Raw genomic sequence first — 21,065 nt, forward strand, 5'->3', positions numbered from 1 at the left:
GTTAGTAGTACACTGATTGCCTTATGTCCAGTAGAATGTCTTCCAGTAGTTTCGGTATCAGTATATTTTAAAAACTCTAATTTCTTGAGTGTATTTAGACTCCGATTAATAAAACAAGGACCTATTTCGGCCTTGAAAATCACGCGCCAAACGACAATAAACAAAACATTTGGTTTCATCCACTTCTTTAATCAGCGTGGATTTTAAACTGACTATTAACGGATATTTCGATACTTCTTTCTTTATCAAAAATACACTCCTGGAAATTGAAATAAGAACACCGTGAATTCATTGTCCCAGGAAGGGGAAACTTTATTGACACATTCCTGGGGTCAGATACATCACATGATCACACTGACAGAACCACAGGCACATAGACACAGGCAACAGAGCATGCACAATGTCGGCACTAGTACAGTGTATATCCACCTTTCGCAGCAATGCAGGCTGCTATCCTCCCATGGAGACGATCGTAGAGATGCTGGACGTAGTCCTGTGGAACGGCTTGCCATGCCATTTCCACCTGGCGCCTCAGTTGGATCAGCGTTCGTGCTGGACGTGCAGACCGCGTGAGACGACGCTTCATCCAGTCCCAAACATGCTCAATGGGGGACAGATCCGGAGATCTTGCTGGCCAGGGTAGTTGACTTACACCTTCTAGAGCACGCTGGGTGGCACGGGATACATGCGGACGTGCATTGTCCTGTTGGAACAGCAAGTTCCCTTGCCGGTCTAGGAATGGTAGAACGATGGGTTCGATGACGGTTTGGATGTACCGTGCACTATTCAGTGTCCCCTCGACGATCACCAGTGGTGTACGGCCAGTGTAGGAGATCGCTCCCCACACCATGATGCCGGGTGTTGGCCCTGTGTGCCTCGGTCGTATGCTGTCCTGATTGTGGCGCTCACCTGCACGGCGCCAAACACGCATACGACCATCATTGGCACCAAGGCAGAAGCGACTCTCATCGCTGAAGACGACACGTCTCCATTCGTCCCTCCATTCAAGCCTGTCGCGACACCACTGGAGGCGGGCTGCACGATGTTGGGGCGTGAGCGGAAGACGGCCTAACGGTGTGCGGGACCGTAGCCCAGCTTCATGGAGACGGTTGCGAATGGTCCTCGCCGATACCCCAGGAGCAACAGTGTCCCTAATTTTCTGGGAAGTGGCGGTGCGGTCCCCTACGGCACTGCGTAGGATCCTACGGTCTTGGCGTGCATCCGTGCGTCGCTGCGGTCCGGTCCCAGGTCGACGGGCACGTGCACCTTCCGCCGACCACTGGCGATAACATCGATGTACTGTGGAGACCTCACGCCCCACGTGTTGAGCAATTCGGCGGTACGTCCACCCGGCCTCCCGCATGCCCACTATACGCCCTCGCTCAAAGTCCGTCAACTGCACATACGGTTCACGTCCACGCTGTCGCGGCATGCTACCAGTGTTAAAGACTGCGATAGAGCTCCGTATGCCACGGCAAACTGGCTGACACTGACGGCGGCGGTGCACAAATGCTGCGCAGCTAGCGCCATTCGACGGCCAACACCGCGGTTCCTGGTGTGTCCGCTGTGCCGTGCATGTGATCATTGCTTGTACAGCCCTCTCGCAGTGTCCGGAGCAAGTATGGTGGGTCTGACACACCGGTGTCAATGTGTTCTTTTTTCCATTTCCAGGAGTGTAGATATGCCTCAGCACATTGAATTTTAGGTAGATAACATTTCGAGCATACTAAGCTTTCTGTGCCAGTATGGGCTTAGTAATCACAAACTCCTTTTTTAAACATAAGAACATTCACCGGTATACTTGGGAAGGCAGGGGAACCAAATCTGTCATTGACTATATAATAACAGATCAGGAATTCAGGAAGGCTGTGAGGGACACACGTGTATTCAGGGGATTCTTTGATGACACTGATCATTATTTAATTTGCAGTGAAATTGGGATTGTGAGGCCGAAAGTGCAGGAGGTCAGGTCCATATGTTGGAGGGTAAGAGTGGAGAAACTTCAGGATCAAGAAATCTGGCACAAGTACATAACAGCGATCTCAGAGAGGTTCCCGTTAGTTGAATGTAGTCAATTACAGGCATTGGAAAAGGAATGGACAAGGTACAGGGACACAGTACTAGAGGTGGCTAAAGAATGTCTTGGAACAGTAGTGTGTAAAAGTAGGATGAAGCAAACAGCTTGGTGGAATCACACAGTCAAGGCAGCCTGTAAAAGGAAAAAGAAGGCGTATCAAAAATGGCTACATACTAGAATTCAGGTAGACAGAGAAAGTTATGTTGAAGAAAGAAACAAAGCCAAATAGATAATTGCAGCATCCAAGAAGAAATCTTGGGAAGACTTTGGAAACAGGTTGGAGACTATGGGTCAAGCTGTTGGAAAACCATTCTGGAGTGTAATTAGCAGTCTTCGAAAGGGAGGTAAGAAGGAAATGACAAGTATTTTGGACAGGTCAGAAAAGCTGCTGGTGAATCCTGTGGATGCCTTGGGCAGATGGAGGGAATATTTTGAAGAGTTGCTCAATGTAGATGAAAATGCGATCAGTAATGTTTCAGATTTCGAGGTAGAATGGGATAGGAATGATGATGGAAATAGAATCACATTTGAGGAAGTGGAGAAAATGGTCAATAGATTGCAGTGCAATAAAGCAGCTGGGGTGAATGAAATTAAGTCGGAACTCATCAAATACAGTGGAATGTCAGGTCTTAAATGGCTACACAGGATAATTGAAATGGCCTAGGAGTCGGGACAGGTTCCATCAGACTGGACAAAAGCAGTAATCACACCAATCTTTAAACATGGAAACAGAAAAGATTGTAACAACTACAGAGGTATCTCTTTAATCAGCGTTGTGGGTAAAATCTTCTCAGGTATTGTTGAAAGGAAAGTGCGAGTATTAGTTGAGGACCAATTGGATGAAAATCAGTGTGGGTTTAGGCCTCTTAGAGTTTGTCAGGACCAGATCTTTAGCTTACGGCAAATAATGGAGAAGTGTTATGAGTGGAACAGGGAACTGTATCTCTGCTTTATAGATCTAGAAAAGGCATATGACGGGGTTCCTAGGAGGGAGTTATTGTGTGTTCTACGAGATTATGGAATAGGAGGCAAACTTTGGCAAGCAATTAAAGGTCTTTACATGGATAGTCAGGCAGCAGTTAGAGTTGACGGTTAATTGAGTTCATGGTTCAGAGTAGTTTCAGGGGTAAGACAAGGCTGCAACCTGTCTCCACTGTTGTTCATATTATTTATGGATCATATGTTGAAAACAATAGACTGGCTGGGTAAGATTAAGATATTTGAACACAAAATAAGCAGTCTTGCATATGCGGATGACTTAGTTGTGATGGAAGATTCGATTGAAAGTGTGCAATGTAATATTTCAGAGCTAGATCAGAAATGTAAGGACTATGGTATGAAGATTAGCATCTCCAAAACGAAAGTAATGTCAGTGGGAAAGAAATATAAACCGGTTGAGTGCCAAATAGAAGGAACAAAGTTAGAACAGGTGGACGGTTTCAAGTACTTAGGATGCATATTCTCACAGGATGGCAACATAGTGAAAGAACTGGAAGCGAGGTGTAGCAAAGCTAATGCAGTGAGCGCTCAGCTACGATCTACTCTCTTCTGCAAGAAGGAAGTCAGTACCAAGACTAAGTTATCTATGCACCGTTCAATCTTTCGACCAAATTTGTTGTATGGGAGCGAAAGCTGGGTGGATTCAGGTTACCTTATCAACAAGGTTGAGGTTACGGATATGAAAGTCGCTAGGATGATTGCAGGTACTAGTAGATGGGAACAATGGCAGGAGGGTGTCCACAATGAGGAAATCAAAGAAAAACTGGGAATGAACTCTATAGATGTAGCAGTCAGGGAGAACCGGCTTAGATGGTGGGGTCATGTTACACGCATGGGAGAAGCAACGTTACCCAAGAGACTCATGGGTTCAGCAGTAGAGGGTAGGAGGAGTCGGGGCAGACCAAGGCGAAGGTACCTGGATTCGGTTAAGAATGATTTTGAAGTAATAGGTTTAACATCAGAAGAGGCACCAATGTTAGCACTGAATAGGGGATCATGGAGGAATTTTATAAGGGGGGCTATGCTCCAGACTGAACGCTGAAAGGCATAACCAGTCTTAAATGATGATGATGATTTCGAGAACGGTAACTAGTTTTGGAAGTCATTTCCATGAAGCTGTAAAAACAGCGAAATGTGAAAAGGATGAAATGCGGTGGTGCACAGTTTTCTCAGAACATTCGTTTGATTGATCCCTCTCGTACTTCTGAGACGCCTCCTAGTGACATTTGCATTGTGTGTTAGTTTCATTTATTTCATCAATTGCATATTTCTTTCTCCACACCTCTAGATTCTTAAACATTTTTATAATGTTTGCAAAGACAGATCGTGAGTGTTTGGCACGATGTGGATGCCCTTCAGCACACAACCACAACGCTGCTCTAACACTTTGGCGACGTTCGGTGTAAATAGATATTCACTTTTTCGACTGTCATAGACATTTTGAATGTCAGTAGTGCTACAAGCAAGTTATCTGAGTGTTACAACAACAAAAGACAGACTAGTGGGTTTCAAACGCACAGGTAAACAGAAACAGACTGCGTTACGAGTTTACTTGCATTTGGAATAGTAGAGTAGATGTTTGTGGAGCCTTTTGTTCCGACGCCTGGGCAGTGGTTTGGTCAGCTGCTATCTTGATATTGCCTGATGAAGTACCATATATATTATGTCGCTGAAGTTCTCTTAGAAGCTTCTTTCAAACGCCCTAGAAAAACAGTAAATAGTTCCACCAGAAAGAAATCTGCGTCATAATTCTGCGACCATAAACGATAAAAATTACATGCCAATGTCAGGAAATTCGCCGTATTATCTGCTCTAAATTGGCAAAAACCACACCTCCACTTATATACTGAGTCTGGAAGTTGCACAGCTCACACCAATATTCAAGAAAGGTAGTAGGAGTAATCCAATAAATTACAGGCCCATATCATTAACGTCAATATGCAGCAGGATATTGGAACATATGTTGTGTTCGAACATACTGAATTACTTCGAAGAGAACATGGATTTATAAAACATCGTTCTTGTGAAACACATCTGGCTCTTTACTCACACGAAGTTTTGAGTGCTATTGACAAGGGATTTCAAATTGATTCCGTATTTCTAGATTTCCACAGGTCTTTTGATACTGTACCACACAAGAAGCTTGTTGTGAAATTGCGTGGATATCGTCTCAGTTGTGTGATTAGATTCGTGATTTCCTGTCAGAGACGTCACTGTTCGCAGTAATTGACGCAAAGTCATCGAGTGAAACATAAGTGATTTCTGGCGTTCCCCAAGGTAGTGTTATACGCCCTCAGTTGTTCCTTAACTATATAAACGATTTAGGAACCAATAAGAGCACCCGTCTTAAGTTGTTTGCCGATGATGCTGCCGTTTATTGAGTAGTAAAGTCATCACAAGATCAAAACAAATGGTTAAACGATTTAGAAAAGAGTTCCTTATGATGTTTAAATTAGCAGTTGAGCCTAATAACGACAAGTGTGAGGTCATAGATATGAGTGCAAAAAGGAATCCCTTAAACTTTGGTTAAAATATAAATAAGTCAAATCTAAAGGCCATAAACTCAACAAAATACATAATAATTATAATTACATAAGAATTGAAAAAAAAACACATAGAAAATGTTGTGGGGAACACAAATCAGAGACTGCGTTTTATTGGCAGACTACATAGAAATTGTATCAGATCTGCTAAAGAGACTGCCTGTACTACGCTTATCCGTCTTCTTTTGGAGTACTGCTGGGCGGTTTGCGATTCTTACCAGATAACATTAACGGAGTACATCGAGGAAGTTAATAAAAAAAGCAGCACGCATTTTATCATCGCGAAATAGATTAGACTACGTCACTGACATGATACAGAATTTGGTGTGGACATTATAAAAACCAAAGCGTTTTTCGTTGCGGCGGAATTTTCTCATGATTACTTCAATCGCCAACTTTCTCCCCCGAATGCGAAAATATTTTATTGAGGCCGATCTACATAGGGTGGAACGATCGTCATAATAAAATAAGGGAAATCACAGTTCGAGCGCAAAAGATATAGGGGTTCGTTTTTGCCGCACGCTGTTCAAAATTGGAGTAGTACGGAAATATTGCGAAGATGGTTCGATGAACCCTGTGCCAGGAACGTAGGTGTGATTTGCAGAGTATCTGCACTATGTGATCAGGAGTATTCGGACACCCCTAAAAAAAATACTTTTTCATATTAGGTACATTGTGCTGCCACCTACTGCCAGGTACTCCATATCAGCGATCTCAGTAGTCATTAGACATCGTGAGAGAGCAGAATGGGGCGCTCCGCGCAACTCACAGACTTCGAACGTGGTCAGGTGTTTGGGTGTCAATCGTGTCATATGTCTGTACACGAGATTTCCACACTTCTAGACATCCCTAGGTCTGCTGTTTCCGATGTGATAGTGAAGTGGAAAAGTGAATGGACAAGTACAGCAAAAAAGCTTACAGGCTGAACTCGTATGTTGACTGACAGAGACCGCCGACAAGTTGAAGAGGGTCATAATGTGTAACAGGCAGACATCTATCCAGACCATCACACAATAATTCGAAACTGCATCAGGATCCACTGGAAATACTGTGACAGTTAGGCGGTACGTGTTCTGAAACTTGGATTTCATGGTCATGCGGCTGCTCATAAGCCACACATTACGCCGGTAAATGCCAAACGATGCCTCGCATTGGTGTAAGGAGCGTAAACAGTGGACGATTGAACAGTGGAATAACGTTGTGTGGAGTGACGAATGACGGTACACAATGTGGCGATCCGATGGCAGGATGTGGGTACGGCGAATGCCCGGTGAACGTCATCTGCCAGCGTGTATAGCGCCAACAGTAAAATTCGGAGGTGGTGGTGTTACGGTTCCCACTTTAGAAGAGCAATTCGCGAAAGGAAATTGCATCTTTCAACACGATCTAGCATCTGTTCATAATGCACGGCTGTGGCGGAGTGGTTACAAGACAACAACATCCCTTTAATGGACTGACCTGCACAGATCTTTGACCTGAATCCTATAAAATACCTTTGGGATGTTCGTGCTAGGCTTAACCGACCGACATCGATACCTCTCCTCAGTTCAGCACTCCGTGAAGAATGGGCTGCCATTCCCCAAGAACCTTTCAGCACCTGATTGAACGTATGCCTGCGAGAGTGGAAGCTGTCATCAAGGCTAAGGGTGGGCCAATACCATATTGAATTCCAGCATTACCGATTGAAGGTGCCACGAACTTGTAAGTCATTTTCATCCAGGTGTCCAGATACTTTTAATCACATAGTTTATATAAACGATTTGGGGTACAATGTGAGCAGTCGTCTTAGATTGTTTATAGATGATGCTGTCTTTCATCGTCTAGTAGTCATCAGCAGATCGGAACAAATTGCAAAACGATTTAGATGCATAAATTGGCAGGTGAGCCGAAATAATGGAAAGTGTGAGGTCATCCACATGAGTGCTGAAAGGAATCCTTAAAATTCGGTTACACGGTAAATCAGTCAAATCTAAACCCCGTAAATTCAACTAAACACCTAGGAATTGCAATTACGAACAACTTCAATTAAATAGAAACACATAGAAAATGTTGTGGGGAAGGCAAATCAAATACTGCATTTTATTGGCAGAACACTTGGAAAATGTAACAGATCTGCTAAAAAGACTGCTTGCACTACGCTTGTTCGTCCTCTTTTGGAGTGCTGCTAGGCGGCTTGGATCCTTACCAAATTGACGTACATCGAGAAACTTCGAAGAAGAGCAGCATGTTTTGTATTAGTGCGAAATAGAGGAGAGAGTGTCACTGACATTATACACGATTTGTGGTGGACATCTTAAAAACCAAGGCGATTTCGTTGCACGGAATGTTCTCACGAAATTCCGGTCACAAATTTCTCCCTCGAATGCGAAAATGTTTTGTTGACGCCGGACTACAGAGCGAGGAACGATTATCGTTATAAAATAAGAGAAATCAGAGATCGCACGGAAAAGATATTTCTTCGCGCGCTGTTCGAAGTTGGAATAGTACAGAAATATTATGAAGCTGGTTCGATGAACCCTGTGCCAGGCACTTAGGTGTGATTTGCAGAATATCTAAGTAGATCTACATATTAGGGGTGGCCTGTGTGAGCTGCCTTACGCTATATATAGGCAGTAAGTCACACCCATGCGAGATATCTCACTGCGGAGTCAGGAAGTCGCGATCCGCTGGGATAAACTATTAGCAACTGAGAAACAATGTGATCAATGAAAGAAGCTGTCTGTCCGAGGCATGCCTCCCTCTTCTGGTGACGGCGAACCGCTGAGATGACACTGATATTCCTCTGTATACGTAAAGATCCCCTGAAATGCGACTTTTTACTCGAAGAAATATACCAATCTGTTTATTATGCTTATGGTAAATTCATTTCATTATAACACATTTAATGGAGTGTGTTTTGTATTCCGGCCGTAGTGTTAGGTACTACAGAAACAAATATTTTAACATTTTTGTACAATGCCCGTGATCCCCGCTAAGCTTTTAGGCTGGAAGCTTTACTGTGCTGCAGAGTAGCTGGTTTATCATTATTTCTTACCGTTTTCAGATGGGACGAAATCTGAATATTCTATTGCACAAGTACGTGATAGTGCACGCGCGCTCGTGTGTGTGTGTGTGTGTGTGTGTGTGTGTGTGTGTGTGAGTGAGTGTGTGTACGCGTTCACGACTTTAAGTAGAAGTTAAGTATTTATTTTAGTAGAAACTTTTAATCTTTCACTGCTTTAACCACACTCGATTCTTACTGCTTGATAGGAGCGCTAAAGACCCAGACGTCGGGTTGTTAGGAAAAAAAAACAAGGCATTCGCAGCCGTCATTCTCTCGCCGACGCGTTCCAGCAACACGCAAGCTATCTGGCTGACGATTTCAACTTGAGCACTAGATTCCCCGTCGGCACTTCTCGTAACTCCTTCGCGACCACCGCCGTAAGCCCCCCCACACGGCCAAACTTCGTTTATTATCTTTTGAAAGCGCGCAGACGTTGGTTGGCTCGTTCCGGGAAAAGAGTAATAGTTGCGCGCTAAAGCCAGCCCTCCGGCACGTCGCGCCCAACACGGCCAAGATTATGCAGATGGCAGGGCCGCGAAACAAGCGAACCTCTCCGTCCAGAGGCAAGAGCAACGACGCTTTCACGTGACTCGTCCACGCCGCACTTATCGTCCCTCCGAAGTCCATCCTCAACCACGGGCGGAAGTACTGCAAGCCGGTGCTCGTATCTAGTCTTATACAGAAGCTTTAATTCAGAAATACGGGGAGTTCAAAAGTCTCTCCGCAGTGCCGTATGATGATTGATAGCCGCGCGTGCCGTATGCCGCATTGAATATACCGCAATGAAGCTCAGTGAAATACATATTAATTTACTGAATATTCATTTTTACTTACAAATTTTCACATTAAATGTTGAAGGTGTTCACCCTGTTGTTGAATAAACAATTCAGATCGTCTAATGATGTTTCCAAACACCTGCTGTAACATTTCTTCTGCAACAGAAACAGTGAAAGTGGATATTGCAGTCTGCAATTCATCGACGGATTTTGGAGGGTTTTTATAGACAGTTGCTTTCACTGCACCCCAGAAGAAAAAGTCAGGTGATATTAGGTCAGGTGATCGTGGAGGCCAAAGTCCCTGTGAAATTATGCGATCACCAAAAACATCAGCAAGCAGTGACATTGAAACGCGAGCTGTTGCGCGGTTGTACCATCTTGTTCAAAATAACGGTTCAGTATTTCAGTTAACACAGTATCACTGCAGTATCGTTGAGCGTTTATTGTTTTCTTGAAAAATATGGGACCCACAATCCGACGTCTAGAAATTTCAATCCAAACTCCTATTTTCACAGAATGAAATGGTTCCTCATGAATGAACAATGGATTTGCAGTACTCCACATACGAGAATTTTGCGAGTTCATGTACCAGGATAAATGAAACCACCCCTCATCAGTGAAAAACGTTTCATTAAGAATATCCCTTCCATTTTGTTGAACGAAATTTTTGAAGCATTGACAATAATGCAATCTCTCGCCATGATCAGTATTTTTCAGTTCTTGTACGACTGTCACTGTATGGGAAAAGTTCTAATTTTTTCCTTACAGTTGTGCGGGCCGTTCAGGCACTAACATCGATTTCTTGGGCGAGTTTTCTTGCTGACTTGTTCGGACTCATAAACATTTTATCCGAAATATCGAGTAGTTTATCCTCGGACAAAACGCTAGGACGACCACTTCTCGTTGCATCTGTCACTGAACCTGTACTTCAAAATTTGTTAATCAAATCTCGCACATTATCGCGATGTGGGAGCGTTGTCTCCGGGAAAACTCATTTGACGAACACCTGTTCGACTAAAAACAGACGTTCTTCAATGGTTAGCATGTTAACAGTGACAAAAATGAAACAAACGAAGAAAGGAACTAAACTTAAACGTTCACGTCAACACGTGACGACACACACCAACGATACTACTCACGCTGGCTGAGATAAACGAAACAGTGGAATGCTGGGTGAGTCCACTTGAAGGGAAGTAACCCAGGCAGGCGAACAATCATACGGCATGCGCGGCTAACAATTATACAGCACTACAGAGAGACTTTTTGACCACCCCGTACAAATTACAGGCTTGCCGATGTATAGACATTCCAATAGACGCCAAAAGCAAGTCACCACTTTAGACTCTCTAGGACGTCCTAGAGTGCCATAATGCGCCATGGACTGAAGGTAACGTATGGTGTCTCTCATCCCCGAGTCAGTGCTCAGAACTGAATGTAGAATGCCTCATTCATCCAATATTACAGGGCTATGTATACTACTCGAAGTAAGACTCGGCTGAATTTCACTTCAAAGGTCTATATTACAAAAAGGGTAAAACTGTGACCCAGTCCAAGTTGCATGTTTTCTTTTTAATTTCTTGGATTTCGGGACGTACCCATATAGCCATGATAATGCAACACCCAGACTCGACCGGAGAAAACCTCAGACCCGGCAAGGAATCGAACCCAGGCCCTTTCGGTTTCAGTTGGAGGTTGCCTATCTACGTGCTTCTAGGGATTGCAAACTTCTGATTTTTAATACGCTTATAGACTGAATTTAAAATGTTATAATTCTATCATAATCTACTTATTAAGAGATATAGTCTTACGTCAAGGGTTTAACGCAGTAAGAGAAATATTAAAGTTACCAACGGTGTCTATTTCCAGAAGCTGAGTGGCTCATAGAGCGCAAATCTGTATTATATTCATCTAGTACTTGAGAATGCGAGTACTAAGAGACGTTCGAGAATCTTCGCACGTATTTTCGATCTTTTTCGGAACTTTTTCTGTGTGACACCCCCTCAGAATAAAGAGAAGAAAAGAGTTTATCGCTTGCTACGTTTCCGCTGTTCACACAACTTCGGTATCATGCATGACACTCGAGTTACATTCTCCTGGATGGCGAGAACACAGACAAAGGGAGTTTTGAGTTTCTGTTTCAAGATTCACCAGGGTATAAGAGCTTTTATTAACAAGTAGCTTAGTGCTGCTGCTTCGCTGGCATAAAATGTACGGTCTGCACAGATTATCTGTTTTTTCGCTTCAACCGAATTTTTATGTTGTTCATAAACTATAAGATCCTAAAAACTTTTCACGCTAATGAAGACCATAGAAGCATGGTCTGTCCCGAATGTACTTCTGACCAAAAAGCGATTCTCGTAGTTGGATTCGCAATCCTTTGTTAACTGCGGTTTTTGAATTCTTGTGGTGATATTTCCATGGAAACTTTCATCCAGTGACATATATTTATTTACACGTTAAGTTTTAAAAATTTTTAATATAACGAAATGTTTTCGAAAACACTGGAACACTTTTCTTATATTTTTTTAAATCAAGAAGTGAAATAAAAATTTTCTTCAATTTACCTGTAAAAATGTATTCATAATGAAATACGTTCATAAAAAATATAGATTTTCATGCTGTATTTCACCCCATTAGGTGATGAATTTCCAAAAATACCGAAACACGTACTTTTTTATTTATGACCAAGACACCAAATACCAATTTTCGTAGTCCTGGCTTCAAAACTGCCGCAATAGCGACTAATTGTCAATGAACCGCTCATCCTTCATTTCAGGTAATTTCGAAAAGTCCCTCCTTAAACGATGCCTACAGCATAAGATCGACATCGAACAATGATAAGTCAGTGAATCAGTCAGGGCCTATTTCACTCCCATAAAGATTGAATCCCCCCATGAACCATAGACCTTGCCGTTGGTGGGGAGGCTTGCGTGCCTCAGCGATACAGATAGCCGTATCGTAGGTGCAACCACAACGGAGGGGTATCTATTGAGAGGCCAGACAAACGTGTGGTTCCTGAAGAGGGGCAGCAGCCTTTTCAGTAATTGCAGGGGCAACAGTCTGGATGATTGACTGATCTGGCCTTGTAACACTAATCAAAACGGCCTTGCTGTGCTGGTACTGCGAACGGCTGAAAACAAGGGGAAACTACGGCCGTAATTTTTCCCGAGGGCATGTAGCTTTACTGTGTGGTTAAATGATGATGGCGTCCTCTTGGGTAGAATATTCCGGAAGTAAAATAGTCACCCATTCGGATCTCCGCGCGGGGACTACTCAGGAGGACGTCGTTATCAGGAGAAAGAAAACTGGCGTTCCACGGATCGGAGCGTGGAATGTCAGATTCCTTAATCGGGCAGGTAGGTTAGAAAATTTAGAAACGGAAATGGATAGGTTAAAGTTAGATATAGTGGGAATTAGTGAAGTTCAGTGGCAGGGGGAACAAGACTTCTGGTCGGGTGAACACAGGGTTATAAATACAAAATCAAATAGGGGTAATTCAGGAGTAGGTTTAATAATGAATAAGAAAATAGGAATTCGGGTATGCTACTACAAACAGCATAGTGAACGCATTATTGTGGCCAGGATGGATACGAAGCCCACACCTACCACAGTAGTACAAGTTTATATGCCAACTAGCTCTGCAGATGACGAAGAAATTGAAGCAATGTATGATGAGATCAAAGAAATTATTCAGATAGTGAAAGGAGACGAAAATTTAATAGTCATGGGTGACTGGAATGCGAGAGTAGGAAACGGAAGAGAAGGAAACGTAGTAGGTGAATATGGATTGGGGGTAAGAAATGAAATAGAAGCCGCTTGGTGGAATTTTGCACAGAGCACAACTTAATCATAGCTAACACTTGGTTCAAGAATCATTAAAGAAGGTTGTATACATGGAAGAAGCGTGGAGATACTGACAGGTTTCATGTAGATTATATAATGGTAAGACAGAGATTTAGGAACCAGGTTTCAAATTGTAAGTCATTCCCATGGGCAGATGTGGACTCTGACCACAATCTATTGGTTATGAACTGTAGATTAAAACTGAAGAAACTGCAAAAAGGTGGGAATTTAAGGAGATGGGACCTGGATAAACTGACTAAACCAGAGGTTGTACAGAGTTTCAGGCAAAGCATACGGGAACAATTGACAGGAATGGGGGAAAGAAATATAGAAGAAGAATGGGTAGCTCTGAGGGATGAAGTAAAGAAGCAGCAGAGGATCAAGTAGGTAAAAAGACGAGGGCTAGTAGAAATCCTTTGGTAACAGAAGAAATACTGAAGAGTTTCAGAGAGAGCATGAGGGAACAATTGAGAATAGAAGAAGAATGGGTAGCTTTGAGGGATGAAGTAGTGAAGGCAGCAGAGGATCAAGTAGGTAATCAGGTGACAGAAGAAATATTGCATTTAACTGACGAAAGGAGAAAATATAAAAATGCAGTAAATGAAGCAGGCAAAAAGAAATACAAACTTCTCAAAAATGAGATCAGCAGGAAGTGCAAAATGGCTAAGGAGGCATGGCTAGAGGCCAAATGTAGGGATGTAGAGGCTTATCTAACTAGGGAAAAGATAGATAATGCCTACAGGAAAATTAAAGACACCAGGGGAGAAAAGAGAACCTCTTCCATGAATATCAAGAGCTCAGATGGAAACCCAGTTGCCGGCCGGAGTGGCCGTGCGGTTCTAGGCGCTGCAGGTTCCGCTCGCAGATTCAAATCCTGCCTCGGGCATGGATGAGTGTGATGTCCTTAGGTTAGTTAGGTTCAATTAGTTTTAAGTTCTAGGCGATTGTTGACCTCAGAAGTTAATTCGCATAGTGCTCAGAGCCATTTGAAACCAATTTCTAAGCAAAGAAGGGAAACCAGAAAGGTGGAAGGAGTATATAGAGGGTCTACACAAGGGCGATGTACTTGAGGGCAATGTTATAGAAATGGAAGAGGATGTAGATGAAGATGAAATGGGAGAATGATACTGCGTGAGCACTGAAAGACCTAAGTCGAAACAAGGCCCCGGGAATAGACAACATTCCATTAGAACTACTGTCAGCCTTGGGAGAGCCAGTCCTCACAAAACTTTACCATCTGGTGAGCAAAATGCATGAGACAGGCGAAATACCCTCAGACTTCAAGAAGAATATAATAATTCCAGTCCCTAAGAAAGCAGGTGTTGACAGATGTGAAAATTACCGAACTATCAGTTTAATAAGTCACTGCTGCAAAATAATAACGCGAATTCTTTACAGACGAATGGTAAAACTGGTAGAAGCCGACCTCGGGGAAAATCAATTTGTATTCCGTGGAAATATGGGAACACGAGAGGCAATACTGACCCTGCGACTTATTTTTGGACGCTAGATTAAGAAAAGGCAAACCTATATTTCTAGCATTTGTAGACTTGGAGAATGCTTTTGACAATGTTGACTGGATTATTCTCTTTCAAATTCTTATGGTGGCAGGGGTAAAATACAGGTAGCGAAAGGCTATTTACAATTTATACAGAAAGCAGATGGCAGTTACAAGAGTCGAGGGACACGAAAGGGAAGCAGTGGTTGGGAAGGGAGTGAGACAGGGTTGTAGCCTCTCCACGATGTTGTTCAATCTGTATACTGAGCAAGCAGTAAAGGAAACAGAAGAGAAATTCTGAGTAGGTATTAAAATCCATGGAGAAGAAATATAAATTTTGAGGTTCGCCGATGACATTGTAATTCTGTCAAAGACAGCAAAGGGCTTGGAAGAGCAGTTGAACGGAATGGACAGTGTCTTGAAAGGAGGATATAAGATGAACATCAACAAAAGCAAAACGAGGATAATGTAATGTAGTCGAATTGAGTCGGGTGATGCCGAGGGAATCAGACTAGGAAATGACACTCAAAGTAGTAAAGGATGTTTGCTATTTGGGGAGTAAAATAACTGATGATGGTCGAAGTAGAGAGGATATAAAATGTAGACTGGCAATGGCAAGGAAAGCGTTTCTGAAGAAGAGAAATTTGTTAACATCGCGTATAGATTTAAGTGACAGGAAGTAGTTTCTGAAAGTATTTGTATGGAGTGTAGCCATGTATGGAAGTGAAACATGGAAGATAAATAGTTTAGACAAGGAGAGAGTAGAAGCTTTCGAAATGTGGTGCTACAGAATAATGCTGAAGATTAGATGGGTAGATCACATAACTAATGAGGAGGTATTGAATAGGGTTGGGGAGAAGAGGAGTTTGTGGCACAACTTGACTAGAAGAAGGGATTAGTTGGAAGTACATGTTCTGAGTCATCAAGGGATCACAAATGTAGCATTGGAGGGCAGCGTGGAGGGTAAAAATCGTAGAGGGAGATCAAGAGATGAATACACTAAGCAGATTCAGAAGGATGTAGGCTGCAGTAGGTACTGGGAGATGAAGAAGCTTGCACAGGATAGAGTAGCATGGAGACAACAACAACAACAACAACAAAGACTGAATCTCCAAAATCACTGAAAGACGCAATTTTTTATTTCTAATTGAGAAACCAAATTAAAATTTGCGTATATTTTGCTTTAAAAACGACTTCATAATGGAGTTTTTTCCAAAAACATATCATCTCTCATTTCACTTCCTTAGGGGTTGAATATTCTAAAGCTACTGGAAAAGGCATTTTTTCCAAGTGAGATGTCAATAGCAATTTTTACTGGTGTAGCTTTAAAAGTATTGTAGTAAATGTTCAATAATGATTTCTTTTCAGAAAGCTTTCATCTATTGTTTCATAATATACTGAAACACGCATTGCTTTACCCCTGACCGAGAAACAAAATGCCAGTTTTCATAGTTATAGCTTTGAAGTTGTCTTAATAGCGACATATTTTCAAAAATCCTTTCATGTCCTAATTCACACCCTTAAGCGTGAAATTATGAAATATTGCTTCTTAAATGATGCCTGCAGTATAAGATAAACATCTCTCCAATCTTCAAGTGGGCATCGATAACGATTTCTCCTGGGCAATGATGAGCCAGTCACTCAACCAGTCAGGACATTTTTTTTTATTTACGGAGAACGTGAGCTATCTTAAGTACGAATCGGCCGTAAATAGCGTACAGATCTGGAATTGCACCGTTGTCCTGGTCTCCCAGTGCGCGACTTTTTCTTTTATTTGCCTATTTTTGAAAGCCTTCGTCCGTGTTCCCCCAACTACCAACAACATTCGGTGAAGTATGAGCCACGAATCAACAGCAGTGAATGCAATAGCGCAAGAAATGATTTCAAAATTATGACATGAATTTCGCTAGCGCGTGGGTGTTCGTCGTTGGTTCAGTGGATAGCAAAGAAAACCTTAACTCGAAAAGTAACTATAAAATGTACTCTAAGACTGAATGTGCGTGCAGGTAAAATCGTATAGTTCCTCTTCAAACAAAAACTTTATGGTCCTATTGTAATGGGATCTTCAATGCTTAAAGTTCAACGAACTGTCTTCAAAACAGACTTTGATGGTTTATGTTACGTAAGCTGCTTAGAATCCTTCGTCCAAAACTAGAATTACAAAATATTACTTGTTTTGTTATTTAGTTGGTATCGTCGTAGTGTTCTGCGGAATATGAAGCTGGTCTCAGATCCTGTTTCTGTCACGAAGAAGCATTACCTGGTGGAAGGACTATGTTACCTCTTCCAAAGATTACTCAATGATATAAAGTTTCTGAACGTTGAAACAACCATATTTATTAAAATTGAAACACTCTGAACTATTAACAAAGCTGCTTCTGTCTCCCGCAGTAATTACAAAAACACTGCACCCCAGTCTACAATCGCTCTTCCGCCAAGACTGTCTATTTCACACCATATTCCCACCACGGCGGTGCACAACGAAGAAGACCAGAGACATTAAATCAAACAGTTAGTAATTTTGGCGGTAATTATCTCTGTTACGTCTTTGAAACAATTAATAAAATTAATTTACGGAAATGTGACTAAAACGCTTCAACATTAACTCAGATATGTATCATAGTAATCTTCAAATATGAAACAACTAATTTTGTATAAATAAGTCTATATGCGTTATGTATATCGAACTGGAGATATCGATACTCATTTGCGTCGTAGATTCCTTACTGTGTTATTGACTTGACTGCATTACGCTATGTGAAAAATAAAATTCATCAAAATTTTCTACCTTCATTTCTGTAGAAGCTATAGTCTTGCGAAGTTGGATGACTTTTTGAATACCTGACTCATATGATGTGAAACATTCCGTGTATTACTATTTGTCCCGAAGTACTTTCATGTACGTAAGTGTTTCAGATTGAAAGCCGCTACTAAGTTTAACCTAAGAGTGCATACCACGTATGACCCTGGTACTGATGAGCTGAAAATATTCTCCTTCGTATAAAATTTGACCCATGAATGAACAACAACGCATTCTGAATATTTCTAATGAGCTATGGGTAGTAAGCCATATCTTCAGGTGAAATCAAGAACCCCGAGAACCCCGAGACGTCAACTCATATTAAAATATCCTAAAATTATTCTAAGATTCTTTAAAGATTTTTAAAAGCTATTAAGAAGAACTTTGACATGAAAATATTAAAATATTCGACTCTCATAACTAAAACATTAGAACTAAAAAGCTCGAAACTTTGAACTCGCAATTCATTGTCCGTCAGAACAAAACACACCTAAATGGCGGTATGTCATTGACTAAAGTAGCCGGATTGATGGATTCAAAACCAATATGGTCGATGGCTCTTAAACAAAATATACCGCAGTGATCCATTGGTTGGGTGAAAATAAATGAAATACTATTAAGACCTATTGGCGGCTAACATGAAAACCCAAGAAGTGTTTGCAACAGAATGGAGAGATGTTCTACCTGGACCAGACACATCAAATTAATAGCTATTGACGGAAAAGTGTAACCTGAAACCGCACTTAACTCTTCTGTGGTATACACCCAATCGCTAACAGGGAACGCAGCCACGTGCTGTGTGTCAACTGACGACAAGAAAGTAAACAGATAGCCTATAGACAGTTCGCGCATGCTCTAGTGATGCGTGGGCTAAACTGAATGATCCGTGGTCTTTTTTGAGACACGCGAATGGTGAATGAGAACAAGAAGTATCAGGATAACATGTACAAAAAGAATTTTTGAAAAGCAATCCACACAATATAATAGTGACAGTTGACATTTATTTTCATTAGTTACGCCCGGAATTTACGCTAACCTAAGGGAACTCTTGAACGTTTAATGGCACATAAGAGGAGCATCAGTTGCATATATTGCAGGAACGAAACAGATCTGACGACGGTGTCCACTGAAAGCTCTTAAAACGTTTTTTACAAATCCTTAACAACTTCAAAATGCTAATAATTATTGTTTTATTTTGTAAAACGGTTTTTAAAAATTCTTCTCTTTTTTTACCGTTTCGAGGATCCAAGACTGTAGTAAATTTTCGTACTTTTTGAGAACAGATAAGACTTGAGTAAATTTTAAAAAACATACGTGAATGGAAGACTGGTAAAAACTAACATATAGGAGTGGGGTGCGCAGCAGGCGATGATGTGAGGTGGGGAGGGGAAAGGGCAGGAAAATGGAAACGTCCAGGAAGAATAAAGGATAACTGCCTATGGGAAGTAGAGACTATTACGTCTATTAATTTAGGCAGTCGAAACTTGCCAAAATGCTACAGCGCCTCAAATCTCTTTGTACATTTAGGGTTTTGTGTGAAAAACGACTAATAGAACTCATAATTTAGATCTCCTCCAAGATGCTTAAAGTGTCGTCCTTGTTTTCTCGATGTAAAATTCTTAATAATAGGAAGGAAGGCGACGGAATGTCTCTGCTCACGATTTTGAGTTAGAAACCCAAAGAAATTCTTTAGATATGGCAGTAAGGCTCATGCCACTTTGTCCGATGTACCGCATGAGTCAATCATTGCAAGTAATGCAATATACCCTGGTTGCATTGTTTTTGGAACAAATTGCGTGCTCGCTGTACATATACTTTGTGCAGTATTGTTAGAGCGCAGATGTCTGACGATTATTTTCGTAAATACTGCCGACAAAGGAAGAGCCACGCTTTAAGCATCTTGAAGGCGGTCGAAATTATGTGATCCATTAGTCGTTTTACACCAGACTCTAAATGGACAAACGGAGTTAAGGCAGCGTAGCATTCTGGCAAATTTCAACTGCCCAAATTAGTTGACGTAATACACTCTACTTCCTTTATCTAGTGCCCCTTTTGTTCTTCCTGGACCTTTCAATTTTCCTCCAATTCCCCCGCTCCCCCTCCCCACCTTCCTTCCCAGATCCCCAACTACTACACAACCCTCTTATCGCCTTAGCTTTTGCGCAGCTATCTTTCAAGAACGTTTTTAAAAATTTAATCAAGTTTTATCTATACTTAAAAAGTAAGAAAATTCACTACAGTCTTGGCTCCTTTTAACAGTAAAAACATGAAGAATTTTTAAAACATTTTTATAAAACAAAATTTTTAGAATTCGAAAGCTCTTAATTTTTTTTTTTTTTCAAATTTTAACGTTTATTCCATGGACATAGTTGCCATACCTGTTTCGTTGCCGTAATACAGGCATGTGATGTACGTCTTTTAAGTCATTAAACGTCCAGGAGTTCCTTTCAAATGGCTCTGAGCACTATGGGACTTAACATCTGTGGTCATCAGTCCCCTAGAACTTAGAACTGCTTAAACCTAACTAACCTAAGGACATCACACACGTCCATGCCCGAGGCATGATTCAAACCTGCGACCGTAGTGGTCGCGTGGTTCCAGACTGAAGCGCCTAGAACCGCTCGGTCATTTCGGCCGGAGTTCCTTTGGGTCAGCATAACTTACAATGACAACAGTCAATATTATATTCTAAGGATAGTTTCTTAAGAATTCTCTTTGTACTTCTTGTCCCAATGTTCCTTTTTCTCATTCCCCGAAAGACCACCGATCAGCCGGCCAGTGTGGCCGAGCGGTTCTAGGTGTTACAGTCTGGAACCGCGCGACCGCTACGGTCGCAGGTTCGAATCCCGCCTCGAGCATGGATGTGTGTGATGTCCTTAGGTTAGTTAGGTTTAAGTAGTTCTAAGTTCTAGGGGACTAATGACCTCAGATGTTAAGTCCCATAGTGCTCAGAGCCATTTGAACCATTTTTTTTGAACCACCGATCATTTCGTCGAGTCCACGCGCCATCAGCGTGTGACTGAGCCGTTTACTTTCTTGCCGTCAGTGAGACACTGCACGCGGCTGCGTTGCCTGTTCGCGATTGTGTATAATCTGGAAAAGCGCTAAGCGCCGTATGCAGGTTCTACTCATCCTTCAATAGCTATTTACTTGATGCGTTTGGTCCAGGTAGCACGTAGCTCAGTTTTGTTGCAATAATTTCTTGGGTTTTCATGTTAGCTGCAGAACTGGTCTTAATAGTTTTTCATTCATTTTCACCTTACCAATAGATCACTATGGTATGTTTTGTTCAAGCCCCATGCACCACTTTTTTGTGTCATCAGTCTTTGGTTTGATGCGGCTCGCCTCGGACTCCTCTCCTGTGACAACCTCTTCATCTCAGATTAGCACTTGCAACTCACGTCCTCAACTATTTGCTGGATGTATTCCAATCTCTGTCTTCCTCTACAGTTTTTGCCCTCTAGTACTACGGAAGTCATTGCTTGT

Source organism: Schistocerca serialis, chromosome 1 (assembly GCF_023864345.2).
Source record: "Schistocerca serialis cubense isolate TAMUIC-IGC-003099 chromosome 1, iqSchSeri2.2, whole genome shotgun sequence".
Lineage (NCBI taxonomy): Eukaryota > Metazoa > Arthropoda > Insecta > Orthoptera > Acrididae > Schistocerca > Schistocerca serialis.